Consider the following 27,958-nt stretch of genomic DNA (forward strand, 5'->3'; position numbering starts at 1 on the left):
CACTTTCATAATCACTTTTTAGGATCAATGAGGGAGAGGATGAGCTTATTGTGAAGATTTGTTGCAATAATTGATTTATTTCCCCTACTTATTCATGATAAGTTAATTACCAATACTTTAGTAAATACCAAAACAAATTCTATTGCAGACTTCACAAACTAGAACTGAAAATTAAAGGGCAAGATAAATATCAGCATATGAACAATCACATTGACACATTTGTTTTTGGACAATCGTCCCTAGAAAAACCCAATGTGGGAAAACCGATGCAGCAAATCTGAGGATTCTTATTATTGGTAGTAAATATCTAAATACAATCTAGGGTGCTCATCTAGCAATCCTTTACAGAGAAAATACTGGAGGAAAATCTGAGTGAGTTTTACCTCACTTCACCCGGTAGAATTTTGGTTGATCTGGAACAAGACTGGATAACCCCGACCATTTCTATGATGTCCCTGTGTAGGCCCTGCATCAGCCTTTCAGGCTCTGCGTCAGCCCTACATCACCTTCTCTTCCCTATGTGTCAGATCTCTCAATTGTTCCGACATTTCCCAAAAATTCCGGCAGTTTCAGCTATTCTGACAGCTATGGATTCTGCGTGACGGGCATCTTTTTTGCGTCAGCTCTCCCGGTTGTTCCGAAAGTTTCAGCTGTTCTAAGAGTTTTGGATTGTGCATGACAGGCATATTTTATGCGTCAACTCTCCCAGCTACTGTGCTACCTCTCTGCAAGCTCTCTCCACCTCTCTGTTTTGTATTTTCCACTCTTTGCCCCTCATCTACAAGATCTCCCCAATCGATTTTCCTCCTAAGAAATTCTCACCTCATAAATGAACCCCAAGCCTCCATTTCATACTTTTCCTATTGAGACTTCAACAGCCGAGATTAAGTCTCTAATCAACGACTAATATTAAAACATGACTTGATCCGCCTTCTAGATCATTCTCACCCATATTTTGATTAATACCCATTAATATTTTAATGAAAGTACAATCCGGGTGGAATTTCACCAAACGGTTTTTGGGTTCTTTATAACTCATGTGCCTTAGCCTCTCCACCAATTTTCAAGGCTAGATCACTTTCTATGCTACCAAAAACATACACTCCCTCTTAGCGAGGAAAGTGCTCTAGCAATAATGTCCACCTTCATGCTTCTCTATTTCTGAAGCACCTCCTTTCTACACTGTTGCTGCCACCAACACTATGCTATTGTTTCTATTGTACTACTAACCATGACACTGCCACTACCATTGTTTCATATGTAGTATAGCTCCCTCTCAAGCGTTGCATCATTCTATTGAAAGGGATTTTCTAATGTACCCATATGTTCCCGAAATTGAACAAACTTTGCTCTTCCTAGAACCTTGGTGAGTATCTCTGCCACCTGATTTCTTGTGGGAGTGTACTCCAACCGTACCACTCCACAATGAACATAGTCTCTGATAAAGTGACAGCGAATATCAATGTGTTTTGAGCGATCATGAAATACTGGATTTTTAGAGAGCTTGATACAACTCTGATTATCATAGAAGATCCTTGTCACTTCCATCCTTCTCCTGAATAGATTTACAAGCAGTTTCCAGAGCCATATAGCTTAACATGTTACTTTTTTATCTACCATATACTCAGCTTTATCAGAGCTTAGAGCTACAGAATTTTGCTTCTTACTGCACCAAGAGGTCATCCCAGATCCAATACTGAAGAAATACCCAGTGGTACTTTTCTTGTCTACTGAACTTCTTGCCCAATCTGTATCAGTGAATCCACTCAATTCAATATCATTGCCCTTGGTGTACCTTAATCCAAAATTTATTGTTCCACACACATACCTGAGAATGTGCTTTGTTGTTACCCAATGCACACTTTTTGGTTCCACCATGAACTGACTAAGGGTGTTGACATCATAACACAAGTCTAGCATAGTGTTGAGCAGATACATAAGTGACTCAATGAGTTGTTTGTGTAAGGTGGGGTCCACTTCCTTGTCTCCTGAGACATCTATTTTCTTCCAATTGGTAATCACAGGCGTAGCCATAGGTTGACAATCCTGCATTCGGAATCTTTTCAAAAAATATTATGCATATCCTCCTTGGCCAAGGAATATCTCACCATCTTGCTGCCAAACTTCCAATCCCAGAACATAGTGCATTAGCCCCAAATCCTTCATATAAAACTCAATTTCCAGGTTCTTCTTACAATCCTCCATGAGTCTGAATGATCCTACCAAAAATAGATCATCCACATGCAAAACTAGAATCAACGATTCACCTTCTACCAACAGATAGTAAAGATTGGGATCAAAATCGCTCTTGATGAATCCCAACTGCTCTAAGGAGTTGTTAATTTGACCATACCAAGCTCTGGGTTCTTGCTTTAGATCGTACAAGGCTTTCTTCAACCTACACACATGATTTATCTTTTCATGTGTTTCAAAACCTTATGGTTGTTCGATATATAACTCTTCTTCTATCACCCCATTCAAGAACATTGTCTTGACATCCATTTGGTGAATCTCCCGTCTCATTTATGCTGCAAGGGATATAATGGATCTGATAGAGGTATATCAATCTACTGGGAAAATGTTTCCTCATAGTATATTCCTTCCTTTTGTGCATATCATTTTGCAACAAACCTAGCCTTGTACTTATTTACGCTGCCATCTGCAGCATACTTGATCTTGTAGGTCCATCTCCAACCTACAACTAATTTGTTCTCTGATCTTGGTACAATTTCCTAGACATCATTTGTCATGATATAATTGTACTCTTCTACCATGGAATCCACCCATACTTGGTGTTGTACGGATTCTTGAAGACTAGAGGGTTCTTCGACCTGAGCTACCAATGCTTGGTACCTGTCAAGTTGCCTACACTGCCTTTTCTCGGCTCTAGGAGCTCCAATTAATTCCTCTGCATCCCTCAGGGTCTGTCGTACTTCTCGGCTAGTTCTTCCACTAGTGGTGGGAGGTTCCATCTGTTCCTCTTCTTGTACCTGTTTTGACACTCCTGGCTCCTCTTCTCTTAAGGAGATGCTAGTACTGGTTAGCGTGCTTAAACCAGATACTTGTCTTCTTACCAGATCTAATCCCTATTGCTGGACTAGAGGAGCATCCTCATCCTATTCTTCAAATGGCATCTCACGAGATTTCCCAAAGGCTATATCTTCCATGAACTTCGCATCCCACCTTACTACAATCTTTCTGTTGCTCATAATGTAGATCTGATATGCCTTTTAATTATCGTTGTAACCTACTAGATACCCAACTTCGGTAGTCTGCTCTAACTTGCTCTACTTCTCTTCTGGAATATGGAAATAAGCTACACTTCCAAATATCCTAAGGTGACTTACTTTTGGCTTCTTTCTCATTAAAACTCCCTCTGGTGTCTTCATTCCTAAAGCCCTGTGAGGAGTCATGCTCTGAATGTGTACAGTCGTGTTGCATGCTTCTGCCCATAAACACTTGGGTAGATTTTGATCGTATAACATTTCCTTTGTTGCTCCAACAATATTTTTGTTCTTCCTTTCTACGACTCCATTATGTTATGGATTATAGGGTGTTGTCCATTCTCTTCGAATCCCTTCTCTTGCACATAAATCAGTGAATTTCTTATCTGTGTATTCTCCGCCATTGTCTAACGCAATATCTTGATCTTCCTTCCTGTCATGTTTTCCGCAAAAGCCTTAAACTCGTTAAACCGATCAAAGACCTCATTCTTGGTTCTCAAAAAATATATCCAATTTTTCCTGGAATGGTCATCTATGAAGGTAACCGAATACTCAGTGCTACTAATGGCCCTTGTAGACATTGGACTGCAAATTCTGAGTGTATTAACCTCAATACACTCTTAGCTCTATTGTTGCTTCCGTAATATGCTACTTTTCCATACTTACCTAGCACGCAGCCTCTACATGTATCATCATGCTTGGTAGTAAGAACTGGAACCCTCGTAACAGTTTCCTTGAGCATCTGTAATGCCCTATGATGTAAGTGTCCCATCCTCCAATGCCACTTCTCATTTAATTCTTTTTCTCCATCGACATTACTTCTTATCAGTACCATAGGAAACTCGAGTTGCAACTTGTATAATCTATTTCTTCGAGTTCAAATATGGGCCCTATTTTTCCACCTTGGATGCTTGAAATATACTCTATTACCAATGAAGTATACATCATATCCCTTGTCTTGTAATTGAGATATAGAAATAAAATTCATTCCCATACCTGGCACATGCAGTAAATGCGTTGCCCGAAGACTATCTCCTGCTGCTGTCTGGAATATAATTGTTGGCTTGTTGGGGCCTGACCCAAGTTCCGAGTTAATTAGCTAAACAAATCCCTATACTACTGGCCCTTTCAGCAACAGTGCATGAAGCGCAGACTGAGGTCTCACCCGAAGTAGTATGGGGGGGTGCTGGAACCAGGTTTCCGCACCCTGGAGATGTCTGAGAGGTTGATTTGGTCCAATTGTTAATCCCTTCGCGCAGGCTACTATACGCACTTCCCTATCCCTCATGCCCTGATATACTTTCCTTCACGCATTCCTAACTAGGGGCTGTGGGGCTTCTGCGTTGTTGGAGCAGCGCTCTGCGCTATTTCCCTAAGTCACATCTGAGATCTTACTTATCTTCCTACACCAGTTAGTTATCTTCGCATAAATGGATGCCTTACGTTATATTTATTTATACAGCACATTCATATGAGTTCGCGCAACAAATAAACAATACACTTGCAATTTATACCCAATAATACATTAAACAGGAAAAGATACATAGAAATATGATAAAACTTCTCTTTATTAATGCTTCCAACGATTATAGACTCGACCTGCCCTGCGCACTCAGCTACAGGGGTCTGCGCACTCAGCTACAGACTACTAGACCTCTGCGCACTCAGTTGTAAAGCCTTCTCCTACTCTACAACCCAAAGACACACTTTACACTTCGACTCAATCTCTTAGACTCATCATGCTTCTATTCTATTCATTGATTCCCTATCTTCTACACTTAGAGCCTCTCTCTATTTATATAATCCCATGGTCCGCGAGCCATGGGTGGATCTTTCAAGCCGACATTACACTACAAAAAACAGGGGTGGATAACCCAGTGACTCTATATGACTTCGCGCTATACACCCACAAATCGCGGAGTCTTTACAATGGACTTGGTCAAAACTTGGGCTTTAAGCCCCAAAACATGCCTTGGGGGGGATTCCACGCCCAACAATAACGGTTCCTTTTCCTACTTATGTGCACTTCATCCTGTTACCCAATGTGATTTGAAAGTTCACATGTTCCTCTTGATAGCTCGAGAGCTATTCTCATTCTCTATTCATATGAGTTGAAGCCCCATTATCAACGTACTAGTCCTCGGCTGATGTAGAACTTGATAGGAAAGAAAACTCCTCTTCCATCATGGAAGCTAATTCAGAAATATTCCCATCGCCTACTGTTCTCCATGCTCTTTTTCTTTGCTTTCATCTTTCCTAAACCTTGCTCTGATACTCTATGAAAATTTGTTGAAATAATTGATTTATTTCTCCTACTTATTTATGATAATTTATTTACCAATACTTCAATAAATACCAAAATAAATTCAGTTGGAGACTTCACAAACTAGAACTCAAAATTAAATGGCAAGAGAAACATCAAAATATGAACAAACACATCAACACACTTGTTTTTGGAAAACCCTCCCCGGAAAAACCCAATGTGGGAAAACCGATGCAGCAGATCTAAGGATTCTTATTATTGGTAGTAAATATCTAAATACAATCTAGGATGCTCATTTAGCAATATTTTACAGAGAAAATACTCACAGAAAATTTGAGTGAGTTTTACCTCACTCAGCCGGAAGAATTCTAGCTGATCTCGCACAAGACTGGCTAACCCTTGCTATTTCTGCGTGGGCCCTACGTAGGCCCCATGTCAGCCTTTCAAGCTCTGCATCAGCCATGCGTCACCTTCTATTCCATTTGTGCCATCTCTCCCGGCTGTTCCGATAGTTCCCGTTAGTTTTGGTTGTTCCATAAGTTTGGATTTTGCATGAAGCCATATTTTCTGCGTCAACTCTCCCGACTACTACGCTTCCTTTGCATCAGCTCTCTTGACTACTACGCTACCTCTGCGTCATCTCTCCTGGCTGCTCTGGAAGTTCCCGATAGTTTCGGATGTTCTAGCAGTACTGGATTTTGAGTGACAAGTATTTTTTTTGCGTCAACTCTCTCGACTACTATGTTGCCTCTCTCCAAGCTCTCTCCGCCTCTATGTTTTGATTTTCTGGAAATTCCTTCTCCCAGATTCTCTTTGCCCCTCAGCTGCAAGATCTCCCCAATCAATTTTCCTCCTGAGAACTTCTCAACTCAGAAAATCGATTTCCTCAATCTCTCTGTGTGTTTCCAAATGAACCCCAAGCCTCAATTTTATACTTTTCCTGAGTATTCAACGGCCGAGATTAAGTCTCTAATAAATGGCTAAGATTAAAACATGACTTGATCCACCTTCTAGATCATTCTCACCCATATTTTGATTAATACCCATTAATATTTTAATTAAAATACAATCCGAGTGGAATTTCACTAAACGGTTGCTGGGTTCTTTAGAACTCATGTGCCTTAGCCTCTCCACGAATTTTCAAGGCTTGAGAACTTCCGATGCTACCAAAAACTAACACTTATTTGGGCTCATTCACAGCATGGTAAATATTCTCCAAAGGATGGATATCCCCTCGTCTTCGCAGCACACAAGCCCCATGTCACTGATTGGTGGTGGAATTCACTTTGGAAGTTGAAGGCTCCACCTAGAACAAGACTATTCAGTAGTGTATTATTCGCAATAAATCTCCTACAAGGGATAATCTTCAGAGGCATACATTTCATGGCCCTAACTAGTGCATCCTCTGTAAGCATCCATCTGAGTCCATTGATCACTTTTTTCTGCACTGCCCTTGCACCATATCCATTTGGCACAATGTTCTTACATCCCTTCAACTCTACCTCCTCTGGAAAGGTAACAATCTTTTGGAAGCTTGGAAATTGTGGTGGTCTGCTACTCATCCCAACAAGCTAACAATATCCCTCTACTGATCAGTTGGTGCATTTCGTTACAAAGAAACATATATATTTTATCTAATCATATGTTGCATTGGCATCAAGTGACTGTACATATCATCTCAATATACAACAGCATCATGTAGGATGATCGCCCCCACACCACTCGCATCATCAAAGCAGAGAACATTGACAAGAACATCCCTTGGGCTTACTTCGAAGGTTCAACACAGAAACAAGGATGTGGGGGCGAGTGTCCTTTTTCATATATCTAATAATCATTTTTACAAAATACAGATGGGCCTGGGAGATGGAACAAATAATTTTGCTGAGCTTATTACTCTCAGACACTTGCTTTATTTTGCACTTGAGAAGGGCTGCACTCGCATTCAGATTTTTGGAGACTCAAAACTCATCATAAACTGGTTTAATCATTAATTTGCATGTCACATGCACACACTCAGGCATATATTGGATGAGATATATCTTCTGAAGTATCATTTTGACTATATCTCTTGTCATCACATATACAAGGAGCGCAACCAGGTTTTTGACAGATTATCCAAGGAGTCTGCGCTCCAGCCTTGGGGCACTGGTTGATTCAGGAGCAGACAGACCAAGACTTCTACCAATACTTTCACAAACCATATGATGATCAACCACATGATGGGGCCAACAGGCCCTGATTAGATGTTATTTTTCAAAGATGATTGTGTATATATTTATTTCAGCTTTTTCATGTATATATTTTTACAAACATCTATCAGTTGTATTAACTTATTAGATTCCCATCCTCGGAAATTTTGAATAGCTACACTGTGACAATGGCCACAGCCACCCTTATAGCATATGCTCGTAACCATCTACAACATGTAATTTTCAATATCTTAATGAAAATTGTGATTTTTCCTTGGGGAAAAACCTTTGATGAAGATGATTCCCTTAGAAAACGAAGGGACCTTCCTCCGCCTCCTGTTGAGAAGAAAGGTGATGACATGGACCTACTAGAAGGCCCTTTTGTGCTAGAACCTGAGAAGAATATTTTTGATGATCCCATTGAGCCTATGGACCCCTTAGATTCCCCTCCATGTGATCCCCCTACCGGGAAGAGACCTCTTTGGCTTCATGATACATTACAAGATGTTGAGAAACATGTCGATGCCAAAGGAACCTTTAGAGAAATCAAGAAGCCATATGTTGTAGCCATAACCACTATCATCTAGGTTGAGCCTCCCACTTTTGAAGAAGCATTGAAAAAGAAAGTTTTGAAGGATGTCATGGCCGAAGAGTATGAATCTATTATGAAAAATGATGTATGGGATATTGTAGGTTTTAACCCCGTATAGAAATTACCTGCATACGGATTCTAAAAAACATAAAATAAACAATGGCGAGAACCATAAAGATAAAACAGATATACACAGAGATTTTCCCCTGGATCCCAAAACCGGGACTACCAGATTAATTTTTCATTATATTCCTTTCAATGTTACAATACGTATATATACGTGTTGAAGCATCCTAAACCCAATCCATTAACCCTAGATTAGAACTTAATTGTAGTTCCCTTGACCGGATCTACAAAATACCATGGTAAAAAAACCATCATGCCCAAAACAATGTGTGAAATCCATGCACAAAACCATAGGTAGGTATGCCTACCTAATATAGGGTCCAAAAAAAAAATCCTAGGGCGTTGCGCCCGGTGCAACATACATAAGTAGCTATCACCCCCCCCCATAACACCCCCCCACCCGCGTGGGGTAGTTGTGGAAAGAATATAACACACACCCAATAGATATTGTACTAAGATCTAAAGGAATGTCTATCATGACATCGAAGTGGCTATACAAGATCAAGAATGGAGTTGATGGAAGCATTGAGAAGTATAAAGTGAGGTTCTTGGCTATAGGTTTCTCCCAGAAAGAGGGAGAATATTATGATGACATCTTTGCACTAGTTGTCTGATACACTATGATCTGTTCTATTGTTTCCCTTGCTACAAGTGAAGGATGGACCCTTCACCAAATTGATGTAAAGACTACATTTCTTCATGGAATACTATAGGAAGAAGTATTCGTTGAATAGCCGCAAGGATTTGAAATGAATAACAAGAAGAATCATGTTTCTAGGTTGAAGAAAACACTTTATGGCTAGAAGCAAGCCCCTAGAGCCTGGTATGCCCACATTGATGGTTACTAGAGGAAGCTTGGATTCACAAGAATAAATGTTGATCCAAACCTCTACTTCAAAGTGCTCCAAGGTATGCCTTTGATTTTAGTTCTATATGTTGATGATTTATTCTTGACAGTTAGTGAGCCTATGATGCTCGAGTGTAAGAAGGATTTGGCCTCTGAATTTGAGATGAAGGATCTTGGCTTGATGCATTACTTCCTGGAATTAGAATTGTGGCAAAGACACAGTGATATTTTCCTTTCTCAAGTAAAATATCTCATGAATTGTTGGAAATATTTGGAATGGTATAATGCAATTCCTTGACCACATCGATGGAAATGAACTTCAAGAAGTTATGCAGAGATGTTGTTGGACCTGACTAGGAAAACCCCTATGAATATCAACAGTTGAGTGGGGCATTGATTTTTCTTTTGAACACTCGTCCACACGTGTTTTGCAATGAACACTTTGAGTCAATTCATGACTAATCCTTTTCATTCACACTGGGTAGCTGCCAACCATGTGTTAAGATATTTGCATGGGACGATCAATCTTAGTCTGAGATATACTACCAGAGATCTGAGGCTACATGGTTACACCAATGCTAGATAGGATGGAAATATTATTGACATGAAGTGCACATTAGGTTGTTGATTTAGTTTTGTTTATGCCATGATATCTTGGATGAGCACGAAGAATAATTCTATAGATTTGATCATGGTCGAGGCAGAGTATATTGTTGTTATTACAGCTATTTGTGAGGCAGTGTGTTTGAGGAAGATCTTTGGAGAGTTGTTTGAGAAGGTCCTGGATACGACCGTGATATATTGCGACAACAAGAGTGGGATCCAATTAGAAGAGAATCTTGTATTTCATGAAAATTCCAAGCGAACATGGCGCAAAGAGGAGCAGTGGGACTCCATCATATTTCAATTGATGAGAAGATAGCAGAGATACTCGCCAAGTATTTTTCGAAAGGGAATTTCTTAGTCTTCATAGAACATATTGGACTAATTGATGTGACCCTCCTGGGTAAGGGTCTCGATTGATTGAGGACACTGAGCTATGATCTCTCCCCCATTTGAGCTCCTAGGGAGAGGAATTGCACCAGAGAGCTCCTAGGTTGAGGAAACTCTAAATAATAAGATAGTTATGATCCTTACCTCACGTTAAGTAGTATCCTTCCGATTATCTAACAATAGGATAGTTGAGATCCTTAAAACATGGTAAGCATCATCCTGCCTATTTTCATCCTTGGGACTTGACAGAGTATACCCTAGTTGGCATCCTACCCACAAGTTGGCTTGTTGGGATTTCCACCCATCTAGTCAATGGGTGAGGAGACTTGGGATATTTGTGATCCTTACCTCATGGTAAGTAGTATCTTGCCCAAGTGAGAGGATGTAGTTATTCCACCACTGAATTTTGTGGGTCAAGTTAGGAAGATTAGTGGACAATAGGATAGTTTTGGTCCTTACCTCACGGTAAGTAGTATCCTTCCTATTGTCCTAAAAATAAGATAGGTGTGATCCTTACCTTCCATGGTAAGTCATATCCTACCTATTTCCCTTGGATATGTTGATAAATCAATGCTATAAGAGTTGGGGTTAGATTTATCTTTCTTGATAATTACTTGTGAATTATGTTGGCTTCTTTTAATTATTTTTTATATTATCTGTCATCAATAAATTACCAAATTATATGTGTATGAAGATCATAAAAACACAAGACACAAGATGCAGGCACTCTACTAGGGAAAAACCCCTATCTAGGGGAAAACCCAGTCAAAATATCTTCCATCAATATTTTTGTTGAGACTCTCAACCTAGACATAGATCTCCTCCAACCACCAAGTCAACCTCTTGTTCTAGCCACTTCAATCTAGAACTTTGACCTTGCAGCAGCAGTACTTTGACCCATCAAATAGCAGTAGCAACAACAATTTCGACTTGACAAGAAACATTTTGATATCCTAGAGGAATCCACACGAGAGAGAGAAAGAGAGAAAGAGAGAGCCAAAAAAAATCGATTTTCTCTTTTCCTTCTTCTTTCCCCAACTTCGCACTCCTTTTAGCCTCCTTCCCTATTTCAAAATTTTCCATCTCTTTCTTCTAGGTATCAAACTTGTGTGTGAGAGAGTGAATGCTCCAAATGAATTTGAACTGCTTTGTATATATAGCCTTTTAGTGAGGTCAAATTTCCCTTCTTGAAGCCAACTTGATCTCCTTGAGGTTGACTTGGTGTGGAGGATACACATATCATATTTGACTCAATATTAATCCTTTTTACATGATTCAAAATCCCAAGAAGGGTCTCTTTAAATGGCAATGACTCTAATGACTCACAATAAATCCTAGAAGTCCTGAATGGGGAATTTGACCTAAAACATGATGACCAAAGCATGAAACCCATGCTTTAATAATTCATCATAATTATAATAAAAATATTTTCTTCATTCTTTTGATAAATACATTTCCTTGTGACTTAAAAACATTTTATGAAGACCAAACCTAGTTACATTCTTCAACACTCCCTCTTAACTAGGGAGGTATTCATAATAACAAGTACAAGGAAGATCTCAAAACATATGAACTATGAAGAGTTTAGGCACCGCAATTCCATGGACTATATTCCTGCCCAGGGAAATCTATCCAGGTCTTCCAATAGTTAAAGCACTCATGGTTCCACGGCCTAGAATCCTGATTAGCTAAATCTATCCTAGTGGGACTAAGATGGACTAAAGCTTTCAGCCTCTCTAGGTACCATCAGGCTTACTTGTTAACCATCAACCCAAGGATCTAGGTGCGTATCCGAGATTAGATCTCTATGACCAATGCCACCCTCCCCACTTCGAGATCCAAACATCAACAAAAGGTTTCAACCAGATGTCCTCCCAGGCAATGTGTCTTACACATAAAGCCTCAAGACTCTCGATTATTCCAATCGGTAGCAAATTCTCCCTGATCAAACATATTATTAGCAAAGCTCTCTCATGCAACCATCATGATATCGAACCTTTTGACTTTTTTACATATACAAACACAACCCCAATCAGTAACAAACTTTCAAATGTACATAACTAAACAAAAACCTGCGAGGTCTTCTAGAAAACTGATGTTTCTTCTCAATTTATCATAGTAAATCTTGACAAAGTATTCCTCAATTATACATCTTCCTTTCCTACTTCACATGTAGCAACATATTCTACAATCATATCTTGCTTCCCTTATCTCAACAGCCCCTCAAAATGCATTCTCCAACTTTCTTCTCTTCGTGTCCATCGTGACTATAATATTCCCTCCCTCATAACTAGGGAAAATTCTTTTTTCCAAGATCCCCTTAACTTAGGGAGATCAAATTCTTCTTATGACATTGGAGAATCTTTCATGTCTTCCATACTTCTTATCAGAGTCATCGTGACCATCATATAACTTTCTTCATCATGCTTATCAAATCAACCTTACCTACAAACATCTTCATCATCTTGAAGATTATGTACCTGCACAACTTAGATAGCAAGTACAACCAAATACATATATATATTGAAGCACAAAGTCACTTATAAAGGAAGCATTAGACATTAGACATCAAATACCCAAACTTATTTGGGTTCACAAATAAGAGACACATACTTTTCTACTTCAACTTCTTGCTATGGTTTTCTTCATAAACCCTAGATTTAATCTTCGAGTACCTTAATCAAGATAAGAACCTTCATTATATCTAGGGCTTCAATATTTTTTCTAGAGGCATGGCATACCATACTACAATATATTTCAAACCCTAGAAGCATTTCAAACAAATGCATTTAAAAACTTTAGCACTCATATGTTATACTTTCACTGGGATTTAGTGCAAGATCCTAGATTTCTTACATGAGTTGTTAAGATTCAACAATCAAAAACCAATGAAAGCTCAAATTCAGATTTAAACAGTCTTTCATAAATCTCAGATTATCACATTGACATCATATTTTTGAGATTTTAAATTCTACTAAGGTTTAATTACAAAACCCTATAATTCACAAAAATTATCATACTAGAAAATCAACCTTTGACTAGGGCTTAGTTCCAAACCCTAGGACTTATGACCATCAACAATTAGGTCAACACATATATCTCGGATTCCATAATCATGCACAAGCATATCATAACATGTGTTAGTCAAACCCAATGACACAAATATCAATATATTAAAGTTAGACATATAATAAACTTGATCATACTAGGGTTTCAATCAGAAAAACACACATATACCTATAATTTCATTCTTAGGACATTATCTAAAATAAGGGTCGTTCACATAAACCTACTAAGCCTTAAAGATCTAGGGTTTCAACACATAACACATCAAACCCTAATTTACCAAAACTTCGAAGGTTTGAGGTTTCAGTCATCACCATTCAACCCTAACAAGTTAGGTTTTTTATAACCAAACCAACACCCCAAACATGACATTATCAAAGCATCAAACATTTTCTTTAAACTTCAACAATAACCCTTATAGTTTCACAAATTATCATCGACATACCCTTAAGTTAGGTTTTTACAAAGAACCTTTTTAGGGTTCCACAAGAATAAATAAAATATATGAGGAGGGTAGATTTACCTAATGATGAATCACCCGATAAAGAATCTTTATGATTCAAGAGAGCTAGACACAATAATGTTACTAATGTAGAATAAAATTCCAAAACTAATATATACCTTTATCATGAAGAGAACAATGTTTGTGTTTTAAGGCATACCTTTGTTTCTTAACAAACCTTGTAATTCCAATGCTTTGTCTTGTGAGGTCTTCTTCACAATTCTTGAGCAGATCAGTAGGCTTTGTAGGACATCAATTTCAATGCTTTGTCTTGTGAGGTTTTTTTTATAACCCTTGAGCATTCAACAAGCCTTTCTTAAACAAGGAAAAATATAGAAGAAATGTTATTAGCATCTTAATACAAATACATCTTAGATAAGAAAATGCAACCAATTATATGTAATAATAAGAAGAAGAAAAAATGAGTGAGATACTTATCTTTTGAAAATGGTGACAGATCCCTTTTAGTCCAATATCGAGTGATTCCTATAGCTTTATCAAAACAATTCAAAAATGCTTTTCCAAATCATGTTAAACCTATAAAACATAAAGGAAAGCAATTCAAAACTTAGAGTAGAAGGATATGCAAGGGATAGAGTTCTTAAGAGTTCCTAACAAATAGGTCTTTGACTTCTAGTCCTTCCATCTTGTTCTTCTTTGGCAAATTTTGCTTGATCCTTGTCCCTATTTTATTCCTAGGATTATTAGGATAGTCACTTCTATAGTGACCCATCTTGTGACAATTGTAGAATTATATCTTGAATAGGTCTACCTTCCTTCTTGCCCTTTAGACTTATTAATTTCTCTATAGACTTCTTCACTTTTCATTTTACTAGTTCCAATACTTTATTCTTTTCGAGGATGAGATTAAAACTCTTCTTCCAAGCATTATAATTGGATGCTCCTTCTAATTTGTTCTCTCCATTTATTCTGTTAGACATTGTCCTTGAAGATAGTAATATTATTTCCTTATAAGGTCTTATTATATGATCCTTTCATCAACTTCTTGAGTTTCCTTAGATTCCTTTCAATAGATCCTTAAATTGCCTTTTTCATCATTCTTCACCTTAGCTCCATTCTCTAGCTTCAATGATGTTGATCCAGGCCTCTAACAGCATAGATTTTGTTGTCTCCCAATTCCACTGCATGAGAATATGGTTCCTTTGATAGAGTGTGAATTTGTTTACTCTTCCCTATCATATGCCTTGATGCTCCACTGTCAATAATCCATCCATTATCCTCATTAAGTGAACCTGTAAACGCAACCAAGAACCCTTGAATTTTGACCTTGTTGAATAAGTAGTAGAAGATCTTCTTGATCCATCTTCCTATAGTATTGAATCCCATTTTCATATAACTTATCATAGAAGGAGTACTCATTTCCTTCAAGCCAATAGAGTGATCTTAAATATTCCTTGACCTTAGCTCTCATACCATGTTGAGAAATCAATGCTAGAAGAGTTAGGGTCAGATTTCTCTTTCTTGATAATTACTTGTGAATTATGTTGGCTTCTTTTACTTCTTTGTTATATTATCTTTCATCAAGAAATTACCAAATTATTTGTGTATGAATATCACAAAAACACAAGACATAAGATGTAGGCACTATTCCAGGGAAAATCCCCTATATAAGGGAAAACCCAGTCAAAATCTCTTCCTTCAATAGTTTTCTTGGGACTTTTCAACCTAGACACAGACCTCCTCCAACCACCAAGTCAGCCTCCTCTTCCAGCATCTTCGATCTATAATTTCGACCTTGCAGCAACAGTATTTCAACCCAACAAATGGAAGCAGCAGCAACAACAACAATTTCGACTTGACAAGAAAGACTTCGATCTCCTAGAGGAATCCACACAAAAGTGAGATAGATAGCCCAAATTTTTTGTTTTCTCTTTTTCTTCTTCTTTCCCCAACTTCACACTCATTTCAACCTCCTTTCCTACTTCACACTTTTCCAGCTCTTTCTTCTAGATATTGAACTTATGTGTGAGAGAGTGAATGCTCCAAATGAATTCGAATTGCTCTGTATATATAGCCTTTTAGTGAGGTCTAATTTCCCTTCTTGAAGCCGACTTGGTGTGGAGGAGACAAATAACATATTTTACTCGATATTAATCCTTTTTACATGATTCAAAATCCCAAGAGGGGTCTCTCTAAATGGACAATGACTGTAATGACATAGAATAAATCCTAGAAGTTCTCAATGGGGACTTTGACCTAAAACATGATGACCCAAGCATGAAACCCATGCTTTAATAAGTCATAATAATAATAATAATTTCTTCATTCTTTTGATAAATACATTTCATTGTGACCTAAATACATTTTATGAAGACCGGACCTAGTTACATTCTTCAACGGGATAGAGGGTGGTCGCTTGAGCTCCCCTATGATGTTGAATTCTTCTTCTTTTAGATCCGAGAGTGTTTAGCAGATGAGTAGAGATGATATTTGACTTGATGATGGCAAGATGTTTGACATGGGATATATGATGCAGCCGGAAAATTCTCCCAAACTGAGTGGGAGTGTTAATTTGATAACTTAAGGAAAAATTCCATCCATTGGACAACCTTCCTCTTCCAGAGAAGACCTTCTTTTCCCTGGGAAGAATTTAATTTGGTCAAGGAAAAATATATTTTTATTCTGAAACCCACATGTGCACAAAAATCCAGGTCGGCCTAGAACTCAAAATGGGTCTCCTCCAACGCATATAAATAAACCTCATGTCACATCATTTAGAGACATCATCACACACATCTTCTTCTTCTCTTTGGAGGTTCGATTACTTCTGAAATTGCAAGTATTCTTTCACACGTGTGAGGAGGAGAGAGAATCTCTTTGATTGTGTCGAACTTTGTCTTCGACCAACCTTTAACCATTGTTGAATTTTTGGAGTTTGGAAAGAGTTCGAATTGGTTTGACTTGAATTTGTGGATCTATTATTAGAGGCCACATTTTTCGCACAAATATTGAGATTTTTTTGGTAGTTTCACTTTTGTTGATCATAAAATTTGACCACGGGAAATATAAAGTTGGACTGTGGATTTTCTCTCTCCATTGAATGAGTTTGAATGAGTTGTTTGGGACTATTTTGAGTGAAGTTTGACCAGCAAGGAAGGCCAAGTACTTTGAATGTTGATCAAGCTCTTTTGGAGGAGTTTGACCATTGACTTTTGGACTGGATAGGGCATCTTTAACTGTTGTTGAATTTGACATAATTGCAAACTTTGACTTGTTGACCAAATTTGACTTTCAGGTTCATCTATTTGATATTGGTTGGTTGATCTCTTTGATGGTCAAAGTATCGAATTTGACTTTTTTGTAGATGAATTGAATCATTGCATATATTTGCTAGACATTTTATGGCAATATAATAAGAAAACGAATTTGGAATGCTTTCCCCCTTGTATGGTTTTTCCCTGGTCTTTGACAAAATCTTGTGTCTCTTTTTGCTCTTGATTGTCTTCTATTATTCATTGCATTTATTGTTCTATCTACAATTGCTATTTGATATCGGCTAATAAATTGGATTCGTCATAAACCCTCTATGTGTCCCAAATCGGTGGAATCATACACAATTTGGTGGGACATGTGCCCTTCAATCATGTCTGGTCATGTATGATCGTGTCCGAGGAACGAGTCCATCATGTCCCGATTCTGGGACATGTGTCCCCTTGATTTGTGTGTTGTGTGGACCATAAAGGTTAGTTTTGGGTCATTTCTCCCTCACTTTTATTTGTCTCTCTTGTTTTGTGGTGTGTGGGAGCGAACAGCAAAGGGTTTGAGATCATTTTGGAGGCGATTCAAACAACAGGTTATCGGTTTCGATAGCAGTGTTGATTTGGAATCGGAAAACTTGGATCTTAATGAGCCAGTTTTGGAGCCTGTCACTTTTGATGATGGTGATACTATTGAGGGGTCATCCTTCACACCAGCAGATGCAAAGATGACATTGGATACAGAGGAGGAAGATGCAGCAAAGGAGAGAAGTGGTGACCATGATGATGACAGTGATGTTTATTTTGATGATGATGATTGATAACTCATGAGCTACCTACTGCCTTGAGGCTTGTAGTTGTTTTGTATTTTCTATTTCTATTTTCCATTGGCATTGCTACTACCTATGTAACACATTTTGATTTTGATGACTTAATGAGAAAACTACAGTTTCTTGTCTTTCTCCTATTGGATCATTGATGAATATGTCACAATTGTATTTGTATGCATAATGTTACTTTGTAAAACTTACATCTAGATGAAGATCTATGCTTGAATCAATGAATTTGTATCATGAATGAGAATTTGTGTAAGAAATATCTAATTTTTAAGATATATCTATATATATATAATGTGCCATAACGTGTCTTATTACAGGGGGTGAACGTGCCAGTGTCTGACACTTGAATCTTCATGTCCTACATCTCCCGTGTCCCGCATCAAGTGACTAAGGATACCAGATAATTAAATTCATTTGAAAGTGATTGCTAATTGAAGAAAAAATTGGGCTAAAGTGATTGTATCAGCATAGAACGGTGGAAAATTAAAAATTCCAAAGGCTTCGCATTACCCAGATATAGAACTATGATATTATGATAGGGAATATGCCTTCCAACGAAAGTATATATCACATAATATAAGATCCCCACAGACTGTTCATTAGCCTAAGGACTCATAGAACTTAGTCACAGAGATATAGCAAAAACTTCATCCTTTAAAGGAATGCTAGAGCCTCGGGTAAATATGATGATCAAGATGCTTCACACTTTCTTTATTGTGGTTATATTCTTTGTTTGCCTATGTAAACACCTTGCTTCCCTTCAAGAAATCATGTCATAGATTCGTCATGCAACTCTATTCTTCATAAGGATCTCATCCCTCTCTACTAGGCCTATAATTACCTTTTGTGTAATCACAGTATTGACCATAGTAAACTAGCCCAGAACTTCTCCTTAAGAACTCATTCAACAGTGCTTCAAACTCGACTAGATAGAACTTGTTCTTCAACTAACTTTGGCACCTTGTTGAAATTTGAATGCATGTTATGATTTATGACCTTAATAATTACTTGTGACTTATCTATATGGTTCCTTTTCATATTTACTTATTTTATTTATGTCATTAAGAAATTATACATTCAATATATATAGAGAGATTACAATGCGCTAGAGACAAGAGACACCATGAATAAGGCCAGAGGCCGAGGCAAAACCCACAAGGGGAAAACGCACCAATCCTTTCCTCATAGAATCTTTGTCAACAAGAGAAATCCAAGTCATAGATAAACTAACCATAAGCCCAAGTGCCAATTCATCCCTCCATGGAACAATAGCCTTTTGTCACAAGTTTTTCCAATATATGCCACATGTATGTCTTTAATACTACTCAGAAATTTTTCATAGCTTGCCTTAGAAACTTCGTGTAATTGTCTCAGAAAATGCCCTTCAAAGATGGTGTATAAACTACCTCAGAGATGTCTGAATACTTCAGCTATATTATTCCTCATGTAGCTTGCATTCCATAGATATAATAGTCTGAATTTCCTTCCCCAAATAAGATCTGAATTGATTTCCAAATGGTGGAGAATAGATGCCAATATATAATTGTTTCCATGTCCAAAAAGGTGCCTCTAAAGGTTGAGCCAACTTGTCATTTGGAGAGTCGACTTGGTCAGATGTCTGAATACTTCAGCTATATTATTCCTCATGTAGCTTGAATTCCATAAATATAATAGTCTGAATTTCTGGTGGGCTCCAGTATTGCAACAATAATGCTGCAACTCCTGGGACTTCCTTCTTTACTTTTATCAACCCGGTAGTTCGTAACAAACTTGGAAGCGACGGTGCTATATGCACAAGTACTAGCTCTTGCCGCAGCTGTCACTAGATCAGCTAGCACAAGTCCACTAGGAGTTTAAGCCAACTTCTGTGAGCTCTTAGAAGAAGCTTTTAATGGTGATGGATGAAATCTAACTCAACCAAAGGCTAATCTACTTGCAGAAAGAAGTTGAAAGCTAGAAAGGAACGCAAACCCTAACAGACCCTAGTTTTACCGACTAACCCTACTGGTGAAATGAAAAGGATGAAGCTACAGGAATGGATGCCATTGACTTATAGAAAGTTAAAATGGATGTGACTAAGCTACTTCTGAAGAGAAATATGAAGAAAAAATCTTTTTGCATTTTTGAGTACATCGTCAAGATTATTTTGCATATGCTTTAACTATTTTTTGTTGTGCAGAGGTTAACTGGCGAAAGGAAATGGAGTAGGAACTTGCAGGAGGTTGGGAAGGTTAGAAGAGGGCCTAAGGGGTCCCTAGCACCCTTCCAGAGAGTTTCACAGTGATCGGATTCCAAGAAACCGCTTTCGTGAGCTTCTACAGGAAGTCTGCAGGGGTTCTATAGGATGTTCTGTGGCTTCTACAAGATGTTCCGAAAAGAGATTTTTGAAGGGTTGATGGTGTAAAAGAGGTGAAGAAGTGGGTATGGAGGTTGATGATGATGTGGAATGGTCTAGGACCTGGCGAACAAAGCAGGTGAGTGACAAGGACGGTTGGATTTGGTCAAGGAGGGGTAGAGCAATGTTGCACAAAAATATGGAAATTAGGTCAAAGTGAGGGAACGTAGCAAATGTGAGGCAAGAATCAGAGTTGGAGGGTGAAGCAGGCGGTATTGATGGAGTAGGGGTAGGCAAAGAGGTTTTACAGGTGCTCTGCAAGTTATTTTCCTAAACTATTCAAACAAAGACTCGAAAAACCAAAGACCTAGCTACTTTAACCTAATCTGACCTGAATATCAGCAAAGCAAATGAGCAGAAGTTTATTGCAAAGAAATCATGTGAAATAGCTATGAAAACCAAGAAATCATGAAAATAAACATGTAACCTCAACTGGTATCAACTTCTGCAGATCAGAATCTACACTAACAATTGCATGATGAAGCAAAGACAGTGTTTTTGGTAGCGGCAAGGACACCTTGGTCTCAGCTCATGGTCCCACAGAGGGAGAGATGAGATTAGGGGTGCTTGATGGCCTTTTTTCTGATGATCTTCTCTATTATCAACCTATCAAAACAATCTGAACCTGAAAAGCCTTTTTAATCATCAACAATGACCTATGTAATCAAGCAAATCTGTAATCTACCTAACAGAAATTATTTGATAAAGACATTCAAAACTTGTAACAGTACAAGAAGGAAGACTTGGCACTTGGGTTGGGCCCAGCCCCAAGAGCTGCAGGCTCCTAAGAAAAAAACTCAGGACTGATGCCAAATGAAACTGCTTTTCATTATTCAAAAACAACCATGTCACTAGAAAGTTGTACAGCAAAAACTACAAAGATGAGCTGAGAAACTAGTAGCACTATAGTGCAAAATACAACTGTTCAAAAAGTAAACTACGAAGGTTGGAAACCTTCCTATTTATGCACTACGAGGGTCTCCAACAGCCCTCCTTAACTCGAGAGGCTCGACTGCTCAAACTGCCAGTGATCAGTCACTTTACACAAAACTGCTCGGCTGCCCTTAGGAATCCTTTTCGGTGGCCTGCTGAACTCCAAGCTGAGGGTGGAGATTTTGAGGAAGGGGCCATTTAGTGCAGGATACACCCTTCCTATGAATCCTCACCCTTGCTCCTTCATGCTTGGCTGTCATGTGGATCATAAATGCTTTGATTAGGTCAAAAATTTGTCCAAAAATCTGCAATAACCACGTGTTAGCCTTCTTGGTCAAGTGACTATCCTCATTCATTCAACTAACATAAATATACTCAAAAAACATGCATAAACTATTAAAAAAAATGGTGGATTGATGAAGAACAGTAGGAAAAATGAACCCAATAAGTTACCCATTTTTTGGGCTCATCATCACCCCCCTGCTAAATGGGTTGCTCATCCTCTGAGCAACTAATCTAGCTCATCATCCTTGATAGCTTTGACTGCCTCTCTCACATCCCAGGCCTCCGCGGTGATGTCTTCTTCCTGGTCGTGAAATCCTGCTTTTCTTTCCACTTCCTCCCACTGCCTGTTTTCCTCTTCTTCCTTAACTCCTTCTAGCAATCCCAAAAGCAAGGAAGGACTGAATTTCAAGCCGATCCAATTGGGCTGCAGATTTTGCATTGACTGTTTATAGAAGGGTACCCTTGCCAAGGCCTCCCTCATCCCGGTTGGAGAGTAGTATTCCCTTATCTTCAAATTGTGGGGCAATGTGTTCCACCTCCTTGTGCAAGCATGGAGGCAGTTATCCCCCAACAGTCTCTCCATGTCCTCAAAGTGGGCAATAGCTTGAGCCTGTCACTCAGTGTGATCTGGTAAATCCTGAGAGTTGTTGGCCAAGTGCTGGTGGGCACTTATCAATGCTAAGGGATCCTTCGGCTCTGCTCTGATTATTAGTGGCTCACTGAGTTCCCTGCTCATAATATTTTGGACCTCTACTGCTCTTTTTTCCTCATGATTCATCCAAGAGGCCATGGCCATAAGTTGGACATCTCCTACCACAGTGTTGGGATCCCATGATTCATATTTGGAAGGGCTAAGTTGTGCAAATAAAACTCTGATAATTTAGCCTTGTCCTCTGATGAGCTACTGTCACATAAAGCCACAAATTCATGATAGTTTTGAAATGGAGTAGTGCCCCTTTGGGCCAAGGTGTTAATCTGGAACTACAACCATTGATATTTAAGGTACAAAGCGTATGACTTGGCAGGCTGCCTACACTGTATGGCCTCTATTGCCCAGCTGGCCATGCAGGCCAGTTGGGCTTCCTTCTCATGTACCAGTCACCTTAGAGACTGTATCTCCTCTGCTGCCTGCAACTCCTTCTCCTGTAATTGTTTTGTTATTGTCTCGATCTCAGCCTGCAACCCATCCTTTCTTTGTTGTTCATCCAAGGTTTCTTTGTATGTTGGAGGCTTTTCCTGTTGTTGTTGTTCTCCTAGAATGGAGGGCCTCTCTTTCTTATGGATTCCCTGTAGCTGTAGCTGCTATTTCAGCAGCTCGTTCTCTTCTTGTAGTTTGGCCCTCTAACAACTTTCCACATTCTTCACCATATCCAATTCTTTCCTTGACTCCTTGAGTTGTTCCTCTAGGGGGCCTATGTCTGCCACACCCTTGGACTTGGCGATCCTCATCCAAGTATGAGTCCTAATCCTTTCTTCCTCTAGTGCAAAAAATAGCGGCACTGCAAATTTCTAGGGAATTATTTTCCCACCTTCTAACAAGTTATAGTATGTGCCCAAACTGGGTTGAGGACTTGGTTCCAATATTTCCTCTGTCCTCTCTTCTTCTTGTGGTTGTTTGGCTACCTTTTCCTCCAACTTCTCGGTCTCCTTTAGCTTAGCCCGAGTTTCCTGGAGAGCTTTCTCAGCTTCATGTAGAACAGTCTTTGTGTCCATTTTCTTCAGTCTTTCTCTCCAGGTGGAAGTTTTTGGGCTTCCTCGCTCATAGGTGACAGAAATCTTTGAGGGATACCCTTCCTTTGGTTTAGGGGTTGTGTCCTCAATAATAATTGGCTCCTTTGACTGCGGTTGGGGTCTGCCAACTTTGATCTGTGTGCTCCTTCTTTCTTTAAAGTACATGGAGGTATGCCTCTTTTGCTTCCCTTTTTGTTTTGGAGGTGTTTTTAAGGTGGCCAGCACAGCTACTGCCTCTCTTGCCAATATTTTCGGTGATTTTCCTCTTTGTTGTTCTATTTCCATACTTCCTATAGAAGCCTTTGTGTCAACTGCTTCTACCTGAATTGTGGACATTTTAGGATCTATTTTTACTTTTTGTTTTGGTGTGACTTCTGTGGTTGTGCCAGCCTTTACTTGGGATGTTTTTGCCTTCTCTGCTCTCCTCTGCAGTCTCTTTTCCCTTGGTGTTTGTGCTGTTGTTCCTTGCTCTGTTTTAGACTCAGTAATTTGGCCCTCCCCCTCTTTCTCTTTTTGTCCTACTTGTGCTTGTTTATCCTGTGTTTCTTTACCACTAGTTTTCTCTCCTGCTTCAGTGTGTTCCCCTTCTTCACTACTGGATGAGGTGAGCTCCTCAGCCAGAATTCTAATATCGTCATCTTTGGTCATGTTTCGGAAAATTTCCCAAGAGAGGGGGACAATGTAGGTGTGGAGGGCATCTTCTAATAAAATTTTGATGAGCCCATGATGGGCTAACTGATCCAGTGTCCCTTCTTTCAATTTTGTGCCACATTCACTTAATGACTGCAAAAGAAAATAGGGGATGCTCAACTTTTGTTCTAGAGGTAAATCCATTCCATGTCTTAGTTCATTTAACAACCTGAAGTGATAGCCATAGACAATGTTGAATCTCCCTTCACAAGTAATGTATTTCATGATTTGGAAGCTAACTTCGCTCCAAAGAGGAGGTAAGCTAGCTCTCTGGACCCAATTTTTGTCTTCTACAGGATGTTATTCAGGCAAGAAGAATGCTTTCTTTGCTGCCTGACCCAATGACCTTTCTTCTTTGCTCCATGGGAGTCCTAATGGGAGGCCAGTAACACGACTGATGAGCTCAAGGGTAACCTCTAGGGTCAAACCCCTAAAATTCACTGTGGCCTGTGTCTTTGATTCAGGTTTTAGGGGAATTAAGAATTCCTCCGTTATTTCATCGTCATGACCCTGAATTTTGTCACAAAAGGACATCCAATTGGCACGGGTGAAGAGGTCTACCACCTCTGGATGCTCACGCAACTTGTTGGGATCTGAAGGTTCTCTCCTAATAAACCCTCTGGCATGGTGAGAATGCCCTATTTTATGCTTTGTCAGAAAAGGGAACGTTGTCTATGGGTTTTTCCCTGGACTCAAGGAAGAATTCTTCGGCTGTTTACTATTAATGAGCAACAATTCTATGGTTTCAAGCCTATTGTGACTCAGCTCTCAGTTATCTGGTTATCAAAGGAAGAGTTTTTTCTTCTACAGACAGAGGGCAGACACCAAGTTTTCTTCTCGGGACACATTCAGATATGAAAATGTTAAAATTTCATCCACAGGCTGGCTCTCACAGCTGCATATGCTTTCCTTATAGGAGAATTTTAGCAATAGGAAATGTGGAGAAGAATTTCGATGCAGAAAAACTGAGGAATATCGTTCAACACACAGACAAATTGTTATTTTCAACTCACATGCTGATTTTTCTTGGACTCCCCAATTTAAAACAGTTCAATTGACCACCTTTTCAAAACATACCATGCATGGAAGAGTGTTTTCGAGCCTACCACTCTCGGAACTCCAAATTCGACGAAGAAAAATCAAGGCTTTCTGCGCCAGAAAGTTGTGCCAGACTTCCTGTAGAGCGGCTTCATGTAGAACTCTCACCGGCTTCTGCAGGATGTCACTGCGCTTCTGAACGAGCCCAGTACGCGGGAGATTTTTTTGAACAGGCCGAAAAACTCGGTGGAGGACGACGGGTTAACAGATTTCAGAGGCAGAGAACGGGTACTTCAGCCAAGGACATTGCAAGTGCAAATGAACAGTGGGTGGTGAGAGTCTTAAGCCAAATATCTTTTAACTGCGGCGAAATTTTTGGCGAGGGAATGAGGTGGCCGGACCGAACCGTTGATCCAACATCACGGCCATCATTTTTCTGCGTGTCTCTGACCGCCATCACCTCCCCTCTGCCATTAACCGCCACCACCACTACCAGTCCCACTAATTTTCCCGACTGGACACTCCACACGTGTCGGTTGCACGTCTCAGCGGCAAATTTGAATGTAACTGAGCTTGTTCGGATCCCACGAGGCTTTGTAACTGGTTGAGGGTGGCCAGTTTGACTGGCCATCGATCCCGTTCAATCCAAACCATTTTCACAGCCATGCAGTTTTCGAAATATAGTTTATGCAATTGACGAATGAGGTTAGACACTTACCTGCATGGCCGTGGACGCGTTATGCAGACCTCGGGTCTTGGAACCACTGCTTCGCTTGTTGCTGCCTCGTGCACGGGTGTTAGAACCCATTCCTCCATTTGTTGATGTTGTATGTACGAGTTTTGGAACCTGATCCTTTGGTTGTCATCGCTGCATGCACAGGTTTGGCTTCGTTTCGGCTGCCGAGGATGTTCCCACATTCAAGAGGAGCCTTCTGCATGTTCCCTTTGTTGATTTCGGCTGTCCCTGTCTTCAGAGTATGTCTTTCCAGAGGGATCAGCCACTACAGGATTCCTGTAGGATATCCTGTAGTTGCTTCTCCTCCTGGAATGCAAGCTAAACGAGCAGGGCTATATTGCGAACGAGGGATTTGTTGATGAAGAGTCCAGACGGAGATTGACAGGTAGGGTGAGGTAGACATCATTGCTTAATTTGTCGCTGAAAAATTCTTGCTGGCAATCTGAGGAAACGGGGTTTCTAACATGATTGTGCAAGAACATATAACCAAGTGGGTGGCGGAGGTGTACAGAGATGGAACATGGTTCCACATGGTGATGGGTGGGAACAAGGGTGGTTGTAGGCCTAACAAATAGATTCCCACCATCAGATTCCCCTCCAAAATCGATTTTGGCTTGCCCGAAGGTTCTACATGATGTTTCCTGTAGAAGACATAAACTTCCTGTAGAAGAGGCAGAGCCTCTTGTAGAAGGTGGAATCTGAACCCGAATGCGATCAAATCCTAGGAAAGGCGAGTGGTCAGGGAGGAAGTGTCTGTGAGGGTGTCCTGTAGCCTGGTGTGGACCCTTGTCCTTGTTTTGCGTGACCTTCCTAACCTGCAATTATTCCACAGAGATTAGGCCTATTTGTTTCTCTCTTCTTTCTCCTTTTTTTCTTTTTTTCTTTTTTTGAGAGAGAGAGACAGCTGGGGTGCCTCCATGAGGTTTTCACCCTCACTGCCTGCCCCGGGTGCTTCTAAGAAGTTTTCACCCAGGGATATTTTTATTTCACTTCTCTGTTTTTTTTTTATTTGATACTTAAGGTGTGGGTGGAGTAGAGACAGGGCCCCGCTCCACTACCAGCACTGATTTCTCCAAAGTTTCAATGAACTCCTACCTCGAAAGGGGTTTCCTGTAGATTTTCAATCGATGCCAATTGACGAGCATGGGGATGGCTTCTTCATCAATGGTCCTGATGAGGACTAAACCATTGTTGTTTCATTTCTCCACTGTATATGGTCCTAACCACCTTGTCCTCAGTTTCCCTTTGAAATCCTTGTATCTTGAGTCATACAGCAGCGCCCAATCTCCTGGCTGGAATTGCTTTCCATTAAGGTGTCGGTCATGCCATATCTTCCTCTGGAGTTGAACTACTTCTGAGTGGAGGAGGTCCTGCATTCTCTTTTCATCTAATCCGTTCAGCTGCAGTAATATTTCCCGTTGTGCATGGTTGAGATCTAGGTCCAGCTGGGCTGCCACCCTCAATGTGTTGTACTCGAATTCTATGGAAAGCAGAGCCTTCTTCCCGTAGACCAGCTCGTAAGGTGTGAAACCTGTTGTAGTTTTCCAAGTGGTGTTGTAGGCCCAGGTGGCCTCAACCAAGTGATCTACCCAATCCTTCTTGCTGTTGCTCACCACTTTAGTCAAAATCTCTTCCAACGATCTATTAGTAACTTCTACCTGCGCATTAGCTTGTGGATGATAAGGAGTGGACGTTTTGTGCTTGATCTTGTGATGAGCGAGCAGGTCTTCAATCAAGTTAGAGGTGAACTGACTTCCTTGATCGGTGACCAGCTCTCTTGGGTAGCCAAATTTGTCGAAGATATTTTCCCTTAAAACTCAGCCACTTTTTCTTCTGTCGCTGCCTTGATTGCCTTGGTTTCTGCCCACTTTGTCGGGTAGTCTGTGCACACAATGATGTAAGACCTTTGCCTTGAAGGAGGGTTGATAGGACCCACAAAATCCATGCCCCACTTCTCAAATGGCTCGAAGGTCACTTGAGGTTGGAGGGGCATTTCATCCCTTGGAGTCAGTTTCCCCATCCTTTGACATTGGTCACATTAGCTAATGTATCTTCTGACATCTTGATGAAGAGTGGGCCAATAGTAGCCTGCCTATAGAATTTTGAAGGCAGTTCTCTTCACTGCAAAGTGACCTCCACAAGGCCCATCGTGACAGGTCAAGAGGATGTCAAAGACTTCCTCCTCCCTAACACAATGCCTCAAGATCTAATCTGGGCCAAGTTTAAACAGGTTGCCCCCAATCCAAGTGAATGGGGCACTTTTCCTCACAATTTTGCTCTTCTCTCTT

The sequence above is a fragment of the Pinus tabuliformis genome, chromosome Q (genome assembly GCF_031772625.1).
Source record: "Pinus tabuliformis cultivar Carrire ecotype Pingquan chromosome Q, CPIR1, whole genome shotgun sequence".
NCBI lineage: Eukaryota > Viridiplantae > Streptophyta > Pinopsida > Pinales > Pinaceae > Pinus > Pinus tabuliformis.